Genomic DNA, 20,682 nt, shown 5'->3' on the forward strand with positions numbered 1-20,682 from the left:
TAACAAATTCATCACAGGTCATGGTTCAAATTTTATAAATTTACCTCAATAATTTTTATTTCATTCATCATCAAAAGTGTTGTTCACAACTCAACTCTAGAAAATAACAAAATTCAGCTATCAAAATTCTAGACACTTGCTCTGAACAAGCTTGCAATTACAACCCCACCAAGAAATGCTAACAAATTAAACACATACCTAATACATATACTTTTACCCATTTTCAATTTACACTTATCTAACCGATCTTCCAAACCAATTAATCTTTCTTCCAATTATTAACTTTGTTATCCACCACATAACCATGGCCTTTCGATTGATTTTACTTCTGCTTTGATGCCCCAATGGAGACAGCCTTGTTAGCATCCTCACCACATGAAGAAACATAATCATCTAACCATGCAAAGAAGTTGCAATGCCATTTTTCAGTATACGAAAATGTTTAACATTGTTACCATATATGGAATAGAAATTAAAAGTTAAAAATTAGCTAAAGTGAATACAACTACCTTGAAGTATGGGTAGCGAAAGAATAATTTGTCTAGATTCTTCACCGTCCCTGACATGAATAAAATTACATGAGAACTACAATAACAAATTGGGGCAACCCATTTCTTCCTCTTCAGAGCTCCAACACTCCAATTAGAATTCAAATTCTAGCCTGAATCGTCTCTACTTCGTCAGTTTGATGATCAACAATGCTCTCCACTACCAATCATGGTCTCCTAGGATTTGTATTTGGGTTGGGAGAAGAGTGACAGATTAGCTGCATGGAATCACTTTAAAATCATCCTGAAGACCAAAAATGACGTAGTTTTTTGTTTCTAAAACGGGACAGATCGACCACTGTCCATCGAAAAAAAGGCAAATGTGAAGTGAAACCCAATAAACGACGTAGTTTTAGGTTTCTAAAGTAGGAGAGATCGACCCCTGTCCATTTTCTAATGGCCAACGTAAAACTTAACAGAATATTAACTTCCACATCAGCAACATTGCTAACACATAGGCAATTTTCGTCTGTTTCAGTCAGGAGAGACAAAAAAAATTAAATAAATATTCTAATAAAAATTTTATAATTATTTTTATGTAATTTTTTTTGTTTTAAAATAATACATTGTCACTACAAGATTCTCACTAATTGATGGAGGTTTTATAGTGGAGGTTTTAAAAACCTCCCCAACATTATCTATTTGTGACAATTTACAAGACTCCCAAAAATAAAAATGTCAGTATTTTAAAGGCCCAAATAAACTCTCAAAGCCCATAGTAAAGATGCAAACAAGGCTAGCTTCTAGTAGCTTCGAGTGGGATGGAGAGGGAGCAAGACCTAATCATAACCGTCGTCGTCGCCATCGCCCTGCCGTTGCTACCGCCACAGCCACCGCCACTGCTACAGCCATTCATCTGCCAGCGGCGAAGAAAGCGATGAAAAGCAAAGCTTCTCCTCCAAAAACAAATTCTCTTCCCGCAATGCTTCTTCCAAGTACGATTTCATTAAGGTCCGTTTCGAAACCTCAATTTCAATATAGATATCGAAAATTTTCTTCATTGCATGAATGTACATAATCAATCATTTTGGAATCTATTTTCTGTTCAGTTTCAATTGGTTTATTTGCTTTATAGTGTGAATATCGATTCCCTTGTGTTTTGTGCTTATAGGTGAAGGTGCGGTTGGGTGATAATGCGGATCACTACTATGTTCTGTCTAGATTTTCGCTCAGTAGGTGCGGTTGGATGATAATGCTGCAATGTGGATTCGATTTGGTTAGTATCATTTGTGATTTGCTTGTTGGTTGCAGATTCCCAATCATGTAGCTATTAAAATTGCTCTTGAACTGAAGAAGCTGCTCATTGACAATAGCCTTCTAGATGTGTATGAATTATTCGCTAACTATTTCAGTGGGTCAATTCTAGAGTGGATAGGCCAAAAGAAAAACCTGTAGTTTCTTGATTTCTCTCAAAACTTGTTCTACGAAACCATTCCTTCAAATTTAAGTGATGTCATTAGAATGACTAGATATTGGGAAAAATTCATTTCTCTGTCTTTCTAATACCATCCACTGTATTCTAATGATACTGATCTTTGTTGCTGGTGGTAACTTTCTGCTTTTGGTAGGAAAATGGCCAGTGCTGGTTTATCTGAAACTCTTTTGTCAGGAATTGGAAATTTGAGCCATCTCCGAACATTGTGAGTGTCTCTCTTATTCTCCACATAAATTGCCTATACTTTTCAAACTTAATGGTGAATTGTGGTGTATTGTTGACTCAGCAGTATCTGAAAGATGCCTTGTTTATTATGCTTTTTATTCATAAATAGTCATAATAACCTTCCACTAATTTTTAATAGATGCCAAACAACGGTAGGAGAAAAATAAGTAGTCATAAAATACAATGAACTCATTTTATCATGTGACTAAGTGAGTTTTTTCATTGCTGAACTTAGGTTACTACAGAACAATCAGTTATCTGGTCCTATCGCGGCTGAGATAGGCAAGTTGTCAGAGCTTCAAACACTAGACCTTTCCAGTAACCAGTTTGTTGGAGGAATTCCTAGTTCTTTGGGCTTATTGTCTCAACTAAGTTACTTGTGAGTGTGTCTTAACAAATAGATAGATGATGATGTTATTTTAACCCTGTTTTTTTTGTTCCCCTTAAATTTTAATTTTATTCATTAGTGTTTCTCTAACTCCATGGTTCCTAATTCAATCATGCCAAGCTTTTCAGGTGGCTCAGCAAAAATAATCTATCTGGACAGATCCCTCCACTTGTTACTAACTTGACAGGTCTTTCATTTTTGCATGTCCTCTACTCCTCTATGAAACTTTGTAATACCTTTACCTCCTCAATCAGTCAAGTACAGTTCCATAACCTTATATTTTTTGAAGGGACTTGTCATTTAATAATCTCAGTGGTCCCACTCCAAAAATTTTGGCAAAAGGTTACATGTGAGTTCTTTAATTGTATTAGCTTTTTTGCCTAGATATGCAACAGCTAAATTCTGATTATCCTATTAAAAAGAAGAAACACTTGTAGCACTTTTGTTTTTTTTGTTTTTTTCTAAATTTCCTTTAATCATGCATTAATTGACACTATACTTCTTTTATCATAGTATTTCAGGAAATAACTTCCTTTGTACATCTCCTTCTGAACATTGTATGGACATTTCAAAACCACTAAACGGTAATACATTTAACTTTTGTTCATTTTATTAATAATCGATTGTTTTATTTATGAACATCTGATAATGAACAGAACTTAATGATTTAGATTTTAGCGTGACCTAATTGCTTTTCTAGCTAGTGGGGCTTATTTACTGCAATTGCATAATTATGAATCATGCTGAACTCTTAACATATCATTTGCAAGTGATAATCAAGTGAAACCTATTTATATGAGAATGCTCCTTATAACTATTGATACTTTTTACAAACTAGAAAAGCTTACATTTTCATTCAACAAGGCATTTAAGTTGATAGTGCATTAATTTTTCTTCAGATGCTATTGAGTTTATAACTATGATTTTATATATATAATAATTATAAAAAAATTAACTAATCTTTTTTTTGGGTCTATTAGCTTTTGAAGTCAAGGCTTTGAAGTGTAGAAACATATAGATATAGACTTTTTTTGCTTAAGCTGTTGTGTAACACTGCTTAAGCTTTTGAAGTCAATAGCAGAATCCACTTTTGTTGTTCCAACTTAGTTGACACATGCTTGCTTTGATTATTTATTGGTAAGAGTAGTTATTCTTGACTAAAAATTAATCCATCCAAATTTTGAAAAGGAAAAGTAAACTAGTTGGTTTAGATTGTTAGAAAAATAAACTAAATTTTGACTAAGTATTTTATTTATTTATTTATATATTGTGTGCTACAAAAGAATTTCAGGTTTTTATGATGGCTGAGTCAGGAGTGAAAAAATTCAGCCTAAACATCAAGAAGACTGGAAAAGGTGTGCTCCCTAAAAATGAAAAAGGTACGATCCCCAACAAGTTTCAGAATGTTATTGTTAATTAGCATTTCATTTCACTTTATGGACATGTTCTATCTTATAGAAAATCTTATTTTTGTACATGCAGTTTTTTGGATCTTAGTGGTGTATTGTTTTAAAACCAATAGTGAGACAATAATATAAACCATGCATTTCAGGTCCATATTACTAATGCTAAAATATGGAATGCATAGGATCTAAGTATCAAGGAACTGGCTGAATAGATCAGCTTGAGAAGGGAATGGTACGCATAAAAGAAGATCTATCTTTGAAGCATATTTTAGATGAGATAGAGACGGGTGGTCCTACTGCTATGATGAGGTTTGGATGGCAAAATTTCTTATCTTTTTGGCCATTTCAAAATTTCTATCAGTTCAATGTTTTCCAAATTTTAAATAGTTTCTGAAGTGTTTCAGGTTGTTTGTGCAATTTGTAACACTGAGCAGCCGGTAAGTATTTTCTTCCAACTTATTTCTTGGAGATGGACTAGGCTGAATTTGATGCATAATTCCAGCTAGGAATTGTTAATATTTTTGCTTCCTCAATGATGCTGAATGTTTTTTTAATCAATTTGCAGATAGGAAAACAACAGATTCATTGTGACGAGTGTGAAATCTGTAGGTACGGTTTACTTAGCTGTGTTGAGTATATCCATATCTTATGTCACTTGAATTTATGACATACAAGCTAATTTTTTATGATCTAATTTAAAAACAGGGTTGGTGGTCAAGAGAACTATTTCCACTGTGAAAAGTGTGGTATGCATTCATCATTCAATCAGCATTGTGCATTTTTTTTCTTTCCCTTTTGTTTGTTTTTCCTAAGCTTGTCCATACTTTGTTTTTCTGTGAATAATTAGAAGAGTTTACTGCTTTCAGGCTTTGGTTTATCAGTATCATTGAATAATTTTTAAATTTAGTCCTTGATCAATGGCATGCAAGGTCATGCTATTCATAGAATAATTTTTTGTGAATAATCTGCAGGGTCATGCTATTTAGTTACACTACGTGACAATCATTTGTGTGGAGAACTCCATGGGCATGTGCATTACTGAAGCTTCTGTTATTGCAATTATGTAGTTATATGATATTAAAACATTGAAGTTATTTTATTTTATTTTTTTTAATGAAAAGCAAGTAATAGTTATGAAGAACAATATCATATGTAATTATGTTTGGAATTATTGACATTGAGAACTTTTATATATAGAGTTATCTTATATTGAGAAATTTTTTTTTTTTTTTGTGTCATTGAGGAATTATTGTGCTATAAAAGATTTAGTTTTTAAATTTTAATGTAAAAAAAATTAATTTGAGTAGTGAGTAAATGAGAAAATTAATTTGTGGGGGTTTCAAACTGCCACAAAAAGTGATTTAAAACTGCCACAAACACCAGTATAAAACTCCCACTAAACACACACAAAACCTCCACTGAATAGATTGTAGAGGTTTTTAAAAACCCTCACAAAAGACCTCGTGGCACCTCAAATTTTGGAGGTTTTAGAAACCCCCAAAAACTATTTGGTGGGGGTTATAAACCTCCACAAATAAGAAAAAAAACCTCCACAAATAAACAAAAATCTTGTAGTGTGTAAAATTAAATTTTAATATATTATAAAATTATTATTTTTATTTAAAATATAATTAAATAAATAAATAACATTTTTATACAAAATATTTTTATAAAAAATACTTTTGATATTTTTATTTCAATAGTTCCTAAAAAATTATGTAACAAAATACAAATTGTACGGGATTTTAATAGGGTTCACTTAAAGAGTAAAATAACGCCATTTTATTTGAATACTCTTAGATACTCTATTAACAAAAAAATTTATCAGGAAACAATTTGATCAACCAAACAAATATCGATGACTAAATTAAATTAAAAAAATTTTTAATGATAAACTTGACTCAAGCATAAAATTTCAGAGACTAATTTAAATATTTATTCTTTTTAATTTTGTGTGCGTGATTTTTTTTAATTTTATGTGTGTGATTTTTTTTTTCAAACATGTGATCGTTCAGAATTAGACGTTTTATGTTTAGTTTCTTACTTTACTTATTGTCTTTATTAAGTATTTATTATTTGTATAATTGTTAGGTTGTTTCTTGACCTCTCCTTCCAATCAATACAACTTACTATCTTGTAGAATAAATGGGACGTGAATCTTACCTCAAAATTTGACAATTCTCTTGCATTTATTCTTGAATATTCTATCCCCGAAAGAAGAAAAATGGGTCTAACAAAAGGGATTATTCCTTACATGACATGTTCCTTAAAAAAATAATACTTACAATAAATAAATATCAATAAAATGGTTTCACCCAATGAAAATGAAGCTTGGGATAATTAAGTACACGGATTTAAAATTAGCATGCGTGTTAGCAGATAAAATATAATTTTATTGCTTAAACAAAATTAAATTTTTCAAAGCTTTTTTTCCTTTTAATATTATCATAAACCAAACTCATAAATATACTAAATAATTAGATTAGTAAAAGAGTTTAATACTTAATACATTTCATTTTACTCTATCATAGGCATGTTCATATTTAATTTTAGAGTCATATTTGATTATTTATTTTTCTATAGATTTTAACCTTCAAAAGATATGTGTATTTATGGACTATCAATATATTATTACTAATTAGCCTTCTCTGAATAAAAGAATTTTGGTTATCACTTATAATTCTGTTTATGAAAAATTGTAATGTGTACTAAAATTTTTTATATTACTTTATGAATATTGTGCTAAGGCTAATAAATTGAATCTGATTCATAGTCTTTGTATTTAGTATTTTTTGTATTAAGCATATCTCCATATGATTAAAAACTCTTTAGAATGTGTTCACCTCTAAAAATACTCTTAACCACCCGACAAACATTTTTTTTAATGGCTTTCTAATAGAACTAAAAAATTTTAGCTGTAAATCCATCGTTCCCAAGTGTAACTCCTAGGTTAATGAAAAAACATCTTTTTAATTTTCTCTTCTCCAATTGGTTTTGTAAAATTTCAATTAAGATCAGAAGAAATTTTTCTTCTAATGTCCTCCAACATCAATAATGGATCTCAAGAGTTGCTGATGGTGAATAATTTTTCAAAAAAATTTAGGCCCAACCACCAATTCACATTCTCATTTTCAAGCTTCTAAATCTTATTCCTCTTATTCCTGACTTGATTCTTTGGATGAAAGTATCTTGAATTTTGATCTTTTCATTTTATGCAATTTATTTTTGACTTTTCTCTCTAGAATCTTTCTTCCATCATGCAAGCATTACTGAATTCTTCTTCCAACTGCATAATTTTAATTTTATTTGTCTCTGCTAGTTTTCTTTTAAGATCTGCTAGTCTTTATTTTCAATTTTCTCCATATTTCTCTGAGTTTCTAGTCCTCGTTGACTGTCTTATCACTATTTTAGATCTATAGATTTTTAACTTTTGAAATAATTGAAACATAGGTGAGCTATTGATATTGTTCTACCACACCTCTCGAACAATATTACCCACTTTCTCCTCCTCACACAATCTCTCTTGAAACCTGAATCGCATTTTACTTTTTTGAGTTGTTGAATTAGTTTTCAAAAAACTTATCTATGATCTGAGCCAATATTTTCAAATAGTAGTCAAAGGATACTCCTTCTATAATTTTAGAGAAAGAAAGACTCTATCAATTCTCTCTCTAATTGCTCTCTCTTAACAACTTTTATTCCACCAAGTGAACTTCTCTTCTATGTAGTCCATATTTAACTGTCTTTTTGTATTGACAAAATCATGAAAATTCTGCATCAATTGACCTAACTTCTCTCTACCTCTCTCCTTCTCATGCCAGTCATAATTGCATTAAAATCTGATACAACCAAATATTGATCACCCATCTATCCAACCACTTTTAGTAAATTAGCATATTATGTCATATGAGTATTATCAATGCTGTGGAGGTACACTCCCAACACTTCTCAGTTGATAATCCTTTTCAAATAATCAATAGTAAAGTGTATGGGAAACTCAGCACTTTGCTTGACTTTCAGCCACACTCCTTCCTTTTAAAATAGTGTTAATAATCCTGCATTACCATTTGGATTAACACAAAAATTTTTTGAATAACCACAATTTCTTGCTTGTCTCTCAACAAACGAGGTTTGGTGTTTAGTTTTGCATAAAACACCATCTTGAGAGAATGAGAATTTTTAATCCCTTTAATGTTGTGAATTACTAAGATTTTTCTCAAGTCCCAATAATTTCATGTGAACATCTTCATGAATTTTGAGACAACTCTTACAGGATGGCACCCAAAAGTCCTTCAGCATTGTTTTTTTAACATCTACCTCTTTCTCTCTTTACTCTGTGCTTCTTTTAACTCTAACAATTTAACTTATGTTCCTCTTTGTCTCTTTCTTTTTTATTAGATATTTTATTTTCTATTTTTTTACTACTCCCTATAACTCCCATCTTCTTATTACTAATCTGAAAATTTTTTCAGGTTTTTCAATTTCAACATTCTTTTTTCTCTCCCATTGCCTCCTACATCTGGATCATTAATTGTAAGATTTAATAGGTTTTGGTCATAATAGGTTAGTGGTGGACGAAATTGTGATCACATCAATGTAGTGTTCTTTGTTGTTGTATGGAATCCTTATTATGGCACTTATGTGTGGACACAACTCCGTTCAACTAACCAGCAAGTGTACTGGGTCGTCCAAGTAATACCTTACGTGAGTAAGGGTCGATCCCACAGAGATTGTTGGTATGAAGCAAGCTATAGTCATCTTGTAAATCCCAGTCAGGAGGATAAAATTATGGAATTTAGAAAATCAAATATGATTAATAAAAATAAACAGAAAATAAAATGGATAGAGATACTTATGTAAATCAATAGTGGAAATTTCAGATAGGCGTATGGAGATGTTGTGCTCCTCTTGAATCTCTACTTTCTTATTACATTCATCCTATCCTTCTTACTCCTTTTCATGGCAAGCTGTATGTAGGGCATCACCGTTGTCAATGGCTACATCCCATCCTCTCAGTGAAAACGTTCCTATGCTCTGTCACAGTACGGCTAATCATCTGTCGGTTCTCAATCAGGTTGGAATAGAATCCCTTGATTCTTTTGCGCTTGTCATCACGCCCAACCTTCAGGAGTTTGAAGCTCGTCACAGTCATTCAATCCCAGAATCCTACTCGGAATACCACAGACAATGTTTAGACTTTTCGGATCCTCATGAATGCCGCCATCTATCTAGCTTATACCACGAAGATTCTGTTGGGGAATCTAAGAGATATGCGCCCGGCCTAAGGTAGAATGGAAGTGGTTGTCAGTCACGCGCGTTCATGAGTGAGAATGATGATGAGTGTCACGGATCATCACATTCATCAAGTTGAAGTGCAACGTATATCTTGGAATAAGAATAAAAGAGAATTGAATAGAAAGTAATAGTAATTGTATTGAAACTTGAGGTACAGCAGAGCTCCACACCCTTAATCTATGGTGTGCAGAAACTCCACCGTTGAAAATACATAAGTGAAAGGTTCAGGCATGGCCGAATGGCCAGCCCCCAAAACGTGATCACATGATTCAAAATACAATCTAGGATGAGATTATGATAGTAAAAAGTTCTATTTATAATAAACTAGCTCCTAGGGTTTACATGAGTAAATAATTGATGCATAAATCTACTTCCGGGGCCCACTTGGTGTATGTTTGGGCTAAGCTTGGTCTATCCACGAGCTGAGGCTTTTATTGGAGTTTTACTCCAAGTTATAACGTGTTTTGGGCGTTCAACTCCGGATCATGACGTGTTTCTGGCGTTTAACTCCAGACAGCAGCATGTATTTGGCGTTCAACGCCAAGTTAAGTCGTCAATTTCCGAATAAAGTATGGACTATTATATATTGCTGGAAAGCTCTAGATGTCTACTTTCCAACGCCGTTGAGATCGCGCCATTTTGAGTTCTGTAGCTCCAGAAAATCCATTTTGAGTGCAGGGAGGTCAGAATCCAACAGCATCAGCAGTCCTTTTGTCAGCCTTTTTCAGAATTTTGCTCAAGTCCCTCAGTTTCAGCCAGAAAATACCTCAAATTACAGAAAAACACACAAACTCATAGTAAAGTCCAGAAATGTGAATTTAGCATAAAAACTAATGAAAACATCCCTAAAAGTAACTTAAACTTACTAAAAACTACCTAAAAACAATGCCAAAAAACGTATAAATTATCCGCTCATCAGTTAGATTGTTTGATTAGGTGTGTGTTAGAAATATGTTTGTTGGATATGAGTGTAATTGTTGTTGGTATTATGTAGAGTTTTGAGTTGATGTATTCATAGTTTTAGGTTGATGATCATTATTTGTGAATGCATATTATAGTTGGGATGTGTGTGTATTTATTGGGGGTGGTTAATTTTATTTATTATGAATTTAAGTCCGTTATGTTGCGGTAATTTGAAGTGCAGATTATTTTAGTAAACGAGAGTTGAGAAAAACTCTTTATTAACAGAACACAACTTATCCTAATAGGAACAATCTTAAAATTAGACTATCTCTAAAAGAGCTTAATACTTAATTACTTACTTGTTTTAGGACTAATTTAATTAGTTTAATACATAAGTGGGTAAGGTGAAGAGCATGCTCCTTAAGAACAAGTATGTGTTTAACATAAAGAAAAGCATAATAAAGTAGTAAATTGATTTTCATTTTAAGTTATTTACGACTGTATGAGTCAAACTAACTCGAAATCCTCATTTTTCAATATCTTATTAATAACAAAATATTATATATATACTAAAATCAATCATTAAAATTAATATTTGTGTATTTTAATTTATTTTTAATATGTATTTTATATTTAAATGTGTATTTTATTTTAATAGCTAATTTTAGTGGTTGATTTTAATATGTCTGAATAAATTTATTAATTAAAAACAATTATAAAAATATATAAAATTTATTTATTGAAATGGAAAATTTAAAAATTATTTTAATAATAGTTTTAACGGTTAAACCCTTAATAATTATTCAATCCAACTTCGATCTTATTTAACGCTAATTAATGAAACTCACACAAATTTCCAAAAATTCTTTCAAAAATGATTTTGGCTCCTAAATGATTATTCATTTTAAAATAAAAATTAATTTTATTATCAATAATTATATCATCTATTTAATTTGATATATTTGATTAAAAAAATTGATTTATGATCTTAACATTTAACAAAATAAAATTCTATTATTATTTTAACAGTTTAGTTGAAAAGTGATCATCTAATTTGATTTTTGTCTATTTTTTTAAAGGATGAGACTTGAGAAAAAAAAACAGACAAATTAATTTTTGACCTAATTCTTTTGTAAAATTCTAATAAAGTATATACAAAAATTAATTATTAAATTAATTATTTATATAAAATATATATTATAATATAATATATATAAATACATAATAACTACTTTAATGAATAATTTTTTGTATAGACATAATATTTTTGGTAAATTCACCTTTAAAACATAATAAACTTATTTTAGTGTCATGTTAAAGTGATGATATAATCGTTAAAATGTCATACTTAAGATAAATGGATCACAGGCCAATTTATCTCTGTTATCCTAATACAAAACAATATTATTTAGTCTATAATTAATATTTTTAAATTTTTAAGAATAAATAGTCAAAAAATAAAAATATTAAGAATTTAAGTATCAAAATACATTTTTTACTCTTTTTTTGGGTGAACATGGGGTCAAAAGACCCAAAACAGAGAGAAAAAAAAAAGACAAATGATTAATTATGGCCTCTCATCCTTATGGCACTCAAACTATCCATGAGCAGAGCATGATTAACGTTATCAGGAAAAATTTCAAATATATAAATACCTAAGAAAAGCTCTTGACCCTTCTTGGCAAATATATCAGCAATAGAGTTACCTTTCCTAGGGATGTGCAGCCAAGTTACATGTTCCAAGTGACGGACAAAAATCTCAATATCCTTTAAGAGAGATTTGCATGAGTGTGAAGAGGGACAACTACTCTTTACAAAACTCAGCGGCATACTAGAATCAAATTCAATGACTAAACTATTAAAATTATGCGCAACAACAATTTGAAAACCTTTAATAATATCCCATAATTTAGCTTGCATTATTGAACAACTTTTCAAATTATTGGAGAAACCCAACATAAACTTGTCCATATGATTTCTAAAAACTCCACCACATATTGTGTTGTTGTTGTTAGAGAAGAAAGAACCATCAACGTTCAGCTTTATACTATGTTTCGGAGGCAGATTCTAGCATATGAAGTTAGTAAATGCAGCATTATAACTCTTGAAAGGTTTTCAAACCCCAAAATATTCTGAAATTCGGCGCTCCTAACTTTGATAGATTCAGCAGTAGCAATGGGATTAGTCATGTATCCTTCAAAAATCAATTTGTTGTGAAAAGAACCAAAGAAATGAAATTGTAGTACCAAATAAACAAGATCACTCATTGTTTGTAGAGAGATTGATGATGAGCCAGTCACATTTATTTTATTGGAAGAAGTTATTAGCATTTTCCTGAGTTTAAAGGCGTTGCCAAACAAGACATGAATAAGGGTAATCTCTTAGAACGTGAAGAACTATTTCACTATCATGGTTGCATCTGGGACAATTCTAACTAGATGTCATGTGTCTCTTTCATCTTTTTTTATTGCTGAGGATGGCCTCCTGAGCTGCTAACAACAAAAAAGTTCAGATTCTCTCAAGCCCATTTCAACTCCAAAATAGAGAGAAAATCAGTAAGATAAGTCTTCAAATCATGTAGACTAATTACTTGAGTAGCATGTTGATCAAGTTTGTCCAATTTTGGCACCCAATTATATTCCCAAAATTTGATTCGCGAGCCACCTCTAATTCTCCAAATGGCGTTCTTCTTAACATTTTTCCAAACATAATTTACTCCTTTCCAAAGATTGGATATATCATTTCTTCTTGCAATAGTCGGGAGAATATCATTCTCGCAGTTATATTTTGACCTTAGGACTTTGACCCATAAAGAGTCTTTCTTTTTCACCAAGCCCCATCCTATTTTCATCATGAAAGTATGATTTGTGTCCTTAGCATATCTGATGCGAAGGTCCCTAGAATTTTTGTAGTGGCTCTCTTCCAACTAACGAGATGAATTTTTTTGTTTTGATCAGTTTCTCCCCAAAAAAAGTTCTTGTAAGAACAATCAATAACATTACTAGCAGTAACAGGTAGAAAAATAATTTGCATAGTATAACTAGGAAGAAAAGTAAGAATAGATTTCACCAGGATTGCTCTTTTTGCAAGAGATAAGGTGTTCACTTTTCAGTTGTTGAGTCTTGAATTAATCTTAGTAATAATGTCATTATAGGTGTCTTTAGAAACTCTTGAATAATAAAAGAGGGGCACTCTAAAATAGTTTTTTAAGTCATTAGTTCTAGAGAATTGGAGATTATTGCTGATTTTCTCTCTAATGTTGTTATCCACATTCTTGAAAAAAATTTTCGGTCTTCTCAGTATTCTCTTTCTAGCCAGAACTCACGCAAAATGCATCAAGCACTTTGTTGATCATTTCTACCAATTTCACAGTGGCCTCAACAAACAAAATTAGGTTATCAGCAAAAGAGAGATTTGAGAGGTTTGGGTCAGATCTCTTAAGTTGAATAGGTTTTCAGAAGCCATATTCACATGCCGCACATATAAGCTGGAATAGGTGCTATAACAAACCAACTTCTAACATATCATGATCACACTGGAAACTAAGTGTTACTAACTTGTTTTTCTTAACTTTAACTAGTATTTATTATATGAACCTGATTCATTGTTAAAATGTAGTTATTTTGCGAGGAAATTTTTTTTAAAAATATTTGGTTTAATAAGCAGAAACATTCATAGATAAAATCGCAAGTAATAATATATAAAACAGTTATAAACAACTACACATGTGTAAATCTGAAAATAGTTAACAACACACAGTCATCCAGTCTTTAACAATGTATAGATCTTGGTTATGACACCCCTAGAAATAGTCAAATAATATATATACCAGATAAATTAGGCTCTGATACCAGATATACCCGAAGTGGATCTAGAGGAAGGATAAGGAGAAAGAGTGAAGATATAATTAATGTTGATTAATTATATGAATGCAGATGCAAAGGCAAAAATTAAATATGAAGTTAGATGCGGCGGTAGTTCGCACGCATATGCAAGTTAGTATGAAGTTAGATATGGTGGTAGTCCGCACACATATGCAGATGCAGAAGCTTTAAATAAAAAATACGAAAATGAAGAACTGAAAAATTTTTATTGAAGAAAATTGAAGAAAACTTGGAAAAAGAAAAGATAAGAGTAAAAAGCTTACAAAGGATTCTCAAAGCCTCTTGTTCTAATTTGTCTCTCTATTCTTGCGTTTCTAAAAATTTTGCCTCAGATTGTTGCTGAAGCATGCATTTATAGGCCTAAAATTTTACTGTTTCTACAGTTTAGGTAATGTTGACCTACATTATAGCTACAATTCCGGTTAATAATTTTACAAATTGAAATAGAAAATTTTGTGAATAACTTTAATCTTCTTGTAGATTAATTCCGAAGCAATCATCTTTATTTTGAACATAATCATTGGAAGAGGCCATTGAGGAATTTGGATCTTGTTTTCCTTCTTGGTCTTCTTCAGCTTGAAGTAGCTGTAAGATTTGCTGTAAATTTTTTATAAATGATTCTTTGGATTGAGACCCTGCAAGAGCTGCTGCAATATGGGTCTTTTGATTTAGAAATACAGATGTTTCTTGATCTATTGCCTTGACAAATTTAGGATGTTCTTTGAATAATTTCCTTACTTCGTCAGGATGAGCTATAGTTGAGTCGAATTGGGACCACCATTTGATGTATGCATTTCTTCGAAGCATTGGTGGCGTTTTAGGATGATCTGGTTTGCCATACATGTATTTCCATGAGAAAATTCATGCCAATACAAATGTAGAAAAGAACTTCAAGTCAACAGTGATACTGGATTCCTGTTAGTCAAATTTGTGTTTGAAAACCTTGAGCCCCTCATCGGCAGGTGGGGTTAAAATTTCAGGTAGTGTGTAACACCCTCACTACCAGAATGTCACGCTTCCGATTGCGCCACTCTGATAGCAAGAAGTATTACGACGACTTCATATACTTAATAATAAAATAGGAGCCTTTGACTCAAAACCGTATCACTGTTTTCTTTGAAAAACCTAAAAGATACTTTATCTTGAAAATAGACAAGCATATACATATGTACAAAGGTTCTTACATAAGTAGTTTATGAATATAATATACATACAGAACAATACAATTCTTGTCCCTCTTTTAAAATATAATATTAATGGCAAGGGAAAAATAAATAATAATTAAACTAATTTAACAACAAAATCGTATAAGCAAAGTTGCGATTAAACTCTTCGTAAGCCTCTTCGTTCGTCTCTTGAAAAGATAAAGCTGTAGGGGGTGAGAACCTAACCACACGGTCTCACCACGGAGTTTCAGAATTGTCATAAGAAGATATTTAATAAGAAAATCACTTTCAAACTCAGTGATTATCATTGTCTTTTGAATCCTTTGAAAACCGATGATTTAACCAAAAAAATTCAATTTTTTTAGAAAGTCATTTAATTAACCAAAAATTCAAACTCCCTTTTCAGATAAAAGAATCTTAAAAGTTTTTTAACAGTATGAATGACCAACCTGTTCCAAATATAGGTTTATTAAGTCTATGCTGAATCAGCTTGATATTTCATACTTTACTAAACCACAACTCAAACCAATCATGGCCTCCGACTCATCACATAATCAATCACAACTTCAGGCCCAAACAACTCAATCAACATCTAATTCACCACAATCCAACCAATTTTAGTCACAAACACAATCAAAAGCAGTTGCGTCAAGTATAGCAATTAGCAATAGAAATATTCACATAGGTAAACCAATTACAATATGCACAGCCAAACAATGTCACATAGATGCATATGATGAATACCTGCACTATGGCTAATTAGCTCATTTGTCAGTTATAATGCCAACCTAACATGTCCTGGTAGCTAACCATTGAACATTCCCTCTGTACAAACATCCCCAAGCTCAATAATATTCATTGAAAAAATCTCAAGCTCATCCATGGGGAGAGACAAAGCCCCAAACTCAACTTCATATATATATATATGCATGCTCATGGGGGAACCCGGAGAGTTAAAGTGTCCGGTCAACAATCCCATTCCGTTCCATTCATCAACAATCCCAATTCAAAATATAATTCATTCTTTTCTAAGTAAATCAAACTTAAAACATATAATCTTTAAAACCAAATCTTTTTAAATAATTACTTCAACAAATCTTCCAATTTTCATAAAATTTCGACAGTATATCCTCTAAAATTTGGACTCTGCCACCCTTTTCAGGTCCCATCCAAACATTTCTCAAACCCTTCTCAACCATTTTTAAATCTCAATTATTTTTCAAAATTCAACCATTTCTAATATCAAATCCTCTCAAATATTAAATCATTTATAAAATTAAACTAATTCAAAATCAAATCGCTTCCAAATTCAATTCATTTTCATATTTCATATTATTTTCAAAGTCGATTCATTTACATTGTCAAATTAACTTTAAAATTAAGAAAACCACACTTTATAATAACAACTAAATAACTTTTCAAACCAATTTCTCATCAACAACTGCACACTACTCAAGCAATCAATAATTCAGTCCAGCAAATAGCCATATTCACGAGACAAACATAATCACAGAAATATATTTTTCACATCAATATCTATTTATCACAACTCTGTAATATAAAAAAAACTTTAAGAAAAATTCCTACCTCGAAAAGTCAAACCATTGCGTTAAAGAAACCCTTTTACCCTTGGCCTAAAAACAACGGCGTCAACTCCGACTATGTTCTGCAACGGTAACAGCCACATGGACATCAGCTAGCAACAGTAACTCTACCCTGACATAAAATCATCGCGCAAAACTCAATAATATATAACAGAACAGTGACAAAGAGGGTTTTTAGAGTAAAAGATTTACTGTACCAAGAAAGAAATTAGGGACGAAGCAGCCGCAGCAGCAGCAGCGAACTTCGACGGTGTAAACGCTGCTCCCGGCGACCATGCACGGCAGCAACAAGCATGGCAGCAGCAGTAGCGGAGCCCCAATCATATTTTTTCTCTCCTTTCCAGGCTATCTCTCTCTCCTTGAGTTCCTCAGCAGCGGCGGCGATGGGGGATCAACAGCTCCCTCTGGTGACAGCTGAGGCCACCGTGACAGCGAAGGAGGCTTCGGCGATAGCACATCGTGTCTCCTCCTCCGCGATACTCACTTTCCCTACGCGTCTCTCTCTCTCTTCGCAGTGACTCATTGACGGATCGACAACAACGAGAAGCAGCTCGACGGCGTCTCCCTTAGCGCAACGACATGGTGACTTGGCAACAAGGCGGCGCGACTCTGGACGCGGCTCCTCCCTCTCTTCTTCCCCCTCACTCCCTCGGCACTCTATCTCTTCTCTCCTTCCCCGGTTTTTGTTTTCCCTTTCTTTTTCTTTCTTTTGCTTGCTGGAGCTGCTGTGTTGGGTGTAAAGGAAGAGGATGGCGGTGGGTAAGGCGGTGAGGCCGTCAGGTTAGGGTTAGATTTAGGGCAAAATTAGGATTTTGATTCGGGATTTCGGATTTTGTGTATGAAATTGGGGATTTTGGATAGTTTAGTAATTTTAATAAAATCAGGGTAATAGAGTAATTGAAAATCACTTTATTCAACCAATAATTTTATATAAAAATAGCATTTATTCATCAACTTGCAAATTATTTTTAAATAAGTACTCCAATTCAATAATTAGAGATAATATGATTAATTTTTTTTATTTATAAAAAATTAAAGTATTAAACTCCAAAATCTCAATTATTTAAATAGAATCATATAAAATTCTTAGTATTTAACAATTACTAAATTTATAATTTAAATATGGAAATTATCCATTGATTGTAAAATTAGATAAAAAATTTAATTTAATTATAAAAAATTATTTTAATTAGATTTAATAAAAAATTTTCTAAAATTAAAGTCTTTAATGAATAAATAAATTAAAATTGATTCATAATAAGAATTTTAAAAAATTATGGGTCTTACAAAGTGGGTCGAAAGAATTCCACCACTGAAAAAACCAGTTTGAAAAGTGATAATTAATATTTCTTTTGAAATAAATTAGCCAAGAGTTCTGGTTTTGTTTATTTTGAAACCAGAAAATCCTTGTCTATGCATCCATCTAATCCCAATAAGAATATTGATGCGAGAGCATCTTTCCTATCTTTTCCTAGTGAATTTGCATCTAATTTATTGAGTTTAATAAAGAATTAATTATGTTTTAGCCAATATGAATGCTACTTTGAGTCTTTTGCAATTTTGTTTATTTTAGATAGCATTCGGCTGGATTTGATGGAATTTATGCAGCACGAGAACAAAAGAAGATGGCAGCGAGAAGTGACGCGCACGTGATTTGGAGATATCCATGGCGACGCGTGCGCTTGACTAACGCGTAGACGTGATTTGAAGATTTGCTCAGCGACACGTGCGCGTGACCGACGTGTCCGCGTGACTTGCGAAGAAGACCAGCGACGCGTAGGCGTGACTGACGCGTACGCGTGACGTACGCCACGTGCAAAAAACGCAGAAAAACATTGGGGACGATTTCTGGGCTGTTTTGACCTAGTTTTCAGCCCAAAAAACACAGATTAGAAGTTGCAGAATGGACAAAACAAGCGGTCTCCACCCATCAACTGAAGACCTGTTAATTAATTCAAATTTAAATTCAAATTTGATTTTAAAATAGGAAAAGATATTATTTTAATTTTAGAAAATAGATTTTAAATTAATTAGGATTAGTTTTAAAAGGGGAGACTTCTCTTCTATTAGGGGAGGAGGTCCCAGAGTCCCTGGAGAACTTCCAATTCCATTCCAATTTACAATCCTAGTTTTCTTCTCTGAACCATGAGCAACTAATCCTTCATTGTTAAGGTTAGGAGCTCTGTCTATTTGTATGGATTGATTTTATTACTTTTTCTATTTTAATTTGTGCATGGATTTATAATTTAAGAATTATTTTTGCTCTTTATTTTATGAATTTGGGTGGAACGGAAGTATGACCCTCTTTCTATTTGAGTTCTTGTAAAACTTGGAAAAGCTCTTTACTTGAACAATAGCTTGAAAATAATTTCTCCTAAATTTTAATTATTTGGATTTAACGGGATACGTGACATAAAATCCCCTTAATTTTGGGTAATTAGAATTTTTGTGGCATATAAACTGGAATTTGAACTTCACCCTCTAATTGGAATTAATTGACCAAGAAATTTGCTGTTGATGAATTTTAGAGGAAACTAGAAAGGTCTAAGGAACTAGGGTCTAGTCACATATAGTTTGCCATAAATTAAATCCTACATGATTAAAATAGTTAGTAAGAAAAGTAAATCCGGAAAAATAGATAACTCTGAAACCTTAACTATCTTCTCCATATTTTATTCCCAACTTAATTATTTGTCTATCCTTTTGATATTCTGAGTTCGAACTTAAACCTTTTGAATATCTCAAAACCCTTTTCTGCTTGCCTAACTAAGCCAATCAATCAATCATTGTTGCTTGATCCATCAATCCTCGTGGGATCGACCCTTACTCACGTAAAGTATTACTTGGTACGACCCGGTGCACTTGCCGATTAGTCTGTGGTTGTAAAATACCGCACCAAGTTTTTGGCACCGTTGCCGGGGATTGACTATGATTAACAAATATTAGTTGTTTGATTGCTTAGATTAGGCGTTTTAGTTTTAATTTTTTTTAAATTTTATAAAAAAAATTTTGAAAAAGAAAAAAAATTAAATAAATAAATAGCACCAATATTTTTCTTAATTTTTGGAATTAAGTTTGGTGTTTCCTAGTTAGTTTTATTTTGATTTTTCTTATTTTAATTCTTAGAATTCTATTCTTTCTTCTTTGCTTTCCTGTTTACCACATGGTGCGTTTAATCCTTTTTGATGTTTTGTGCTAAGAAAAAATAATGGAGAGAGATCACATGGGTTACTACTCACACCCAAGTAATGATTCATATTATGGTGAATGAAGAAACTATCCAAATTTTGGTTGGCAAAATCAAAACCAAAGAAACTTCAATGCTCCATGTTCCAACTATCAAGAACCACCATCTCCATATTCATACCAAGAATCACCACCTCTCTATCCATATCAAGAACCACCATCTTTCTACCCATATCAAGAGCCACCATCTACCTACTCATACCAAGAACCATTCTCTTTTTACACTTATCAAGAACCACCATCTCCTTATACATCTCAAATACCATCAGATCTTGAGCTTCTCATGAAAGAATTCCTACATGATATAAAGACAAGTGTAAAAATGTAGAGAAATATGTGCAGACGATGATTAAGAACCAGAAAGAGAAACAAGCAAATTTCTTCCCAAGAGATACAATGCAAGATCCTATGGAAGAAAGTGAGGAAACCAATCAAAGGAGTTTATACTCCAGTGAATTAGAGAACTTTCCACCCCCACATATGGAAGAAGAGAAAGATGCACAACCTTCCATGCCCTTGGTAAGCAATGAAAAAGAGATTGAATTAGAAAAAAGCTACCGAGAGAAAGAGGTTGAAATTGAG

General features: G+C 32.2%; 1 long non-coding RNA gene across 13 annotated transcripts; it reads left to right on the top strand.

The window, feature by feature from the left end:
* Positions 1–1,273: 1,273 nt before the first annotated feature.
* Positions 1,274–5,200, top strand: LOC130982174 (uncharacterized). Of its 13 annotated transcripts, none has more exons than XR_009087092.1 (12): positions 1,274–1,499; positions 1,660–1,764; positions 2,117–2,188; positions 2,444–2,587; positions 2,717–2,783; positions 2,886–2,945; positions 3,110–3,180; positions 3,880–3,975; positions 4,149–4,439; positions 4,568–4,611; positions 4,708–4,748; positions 4,974–5,200. It is a non-coding gene; the product is annotated as an uncharacterized LOC130982174 (long non-coding RNA). The 13 variants fall into 13 exon arrangements; XR_009087096.1 differs by having other exon boundaries at positions 2,725–2,945; positions 4,149–4,311; positions 4,407–4,439; XR_009087100.1 differs by having other exon boundaries at positions 2,725–2,945; positions 4,185–4,311; positions 4,407–4,439.
* Positions 5,201–20,682: the final 15,482 nt, after the last annotated feature.

This window comes from Arachis stenosperma, chromosome 5 (genome assembly GCF_014773155.1).
Source record: "Arachis stenosperma cultivar V10309 chromosome 5, arast.V10309.gnm1.PFL2, whole genome shotgun sequence".
NCBI classification, from domain to species: Eukaryota; Viridiplantae; Streptophyta; class Magnoliopsida; order Fabales; family Fabaceae; genus Arachis; species Arachis stenosperma.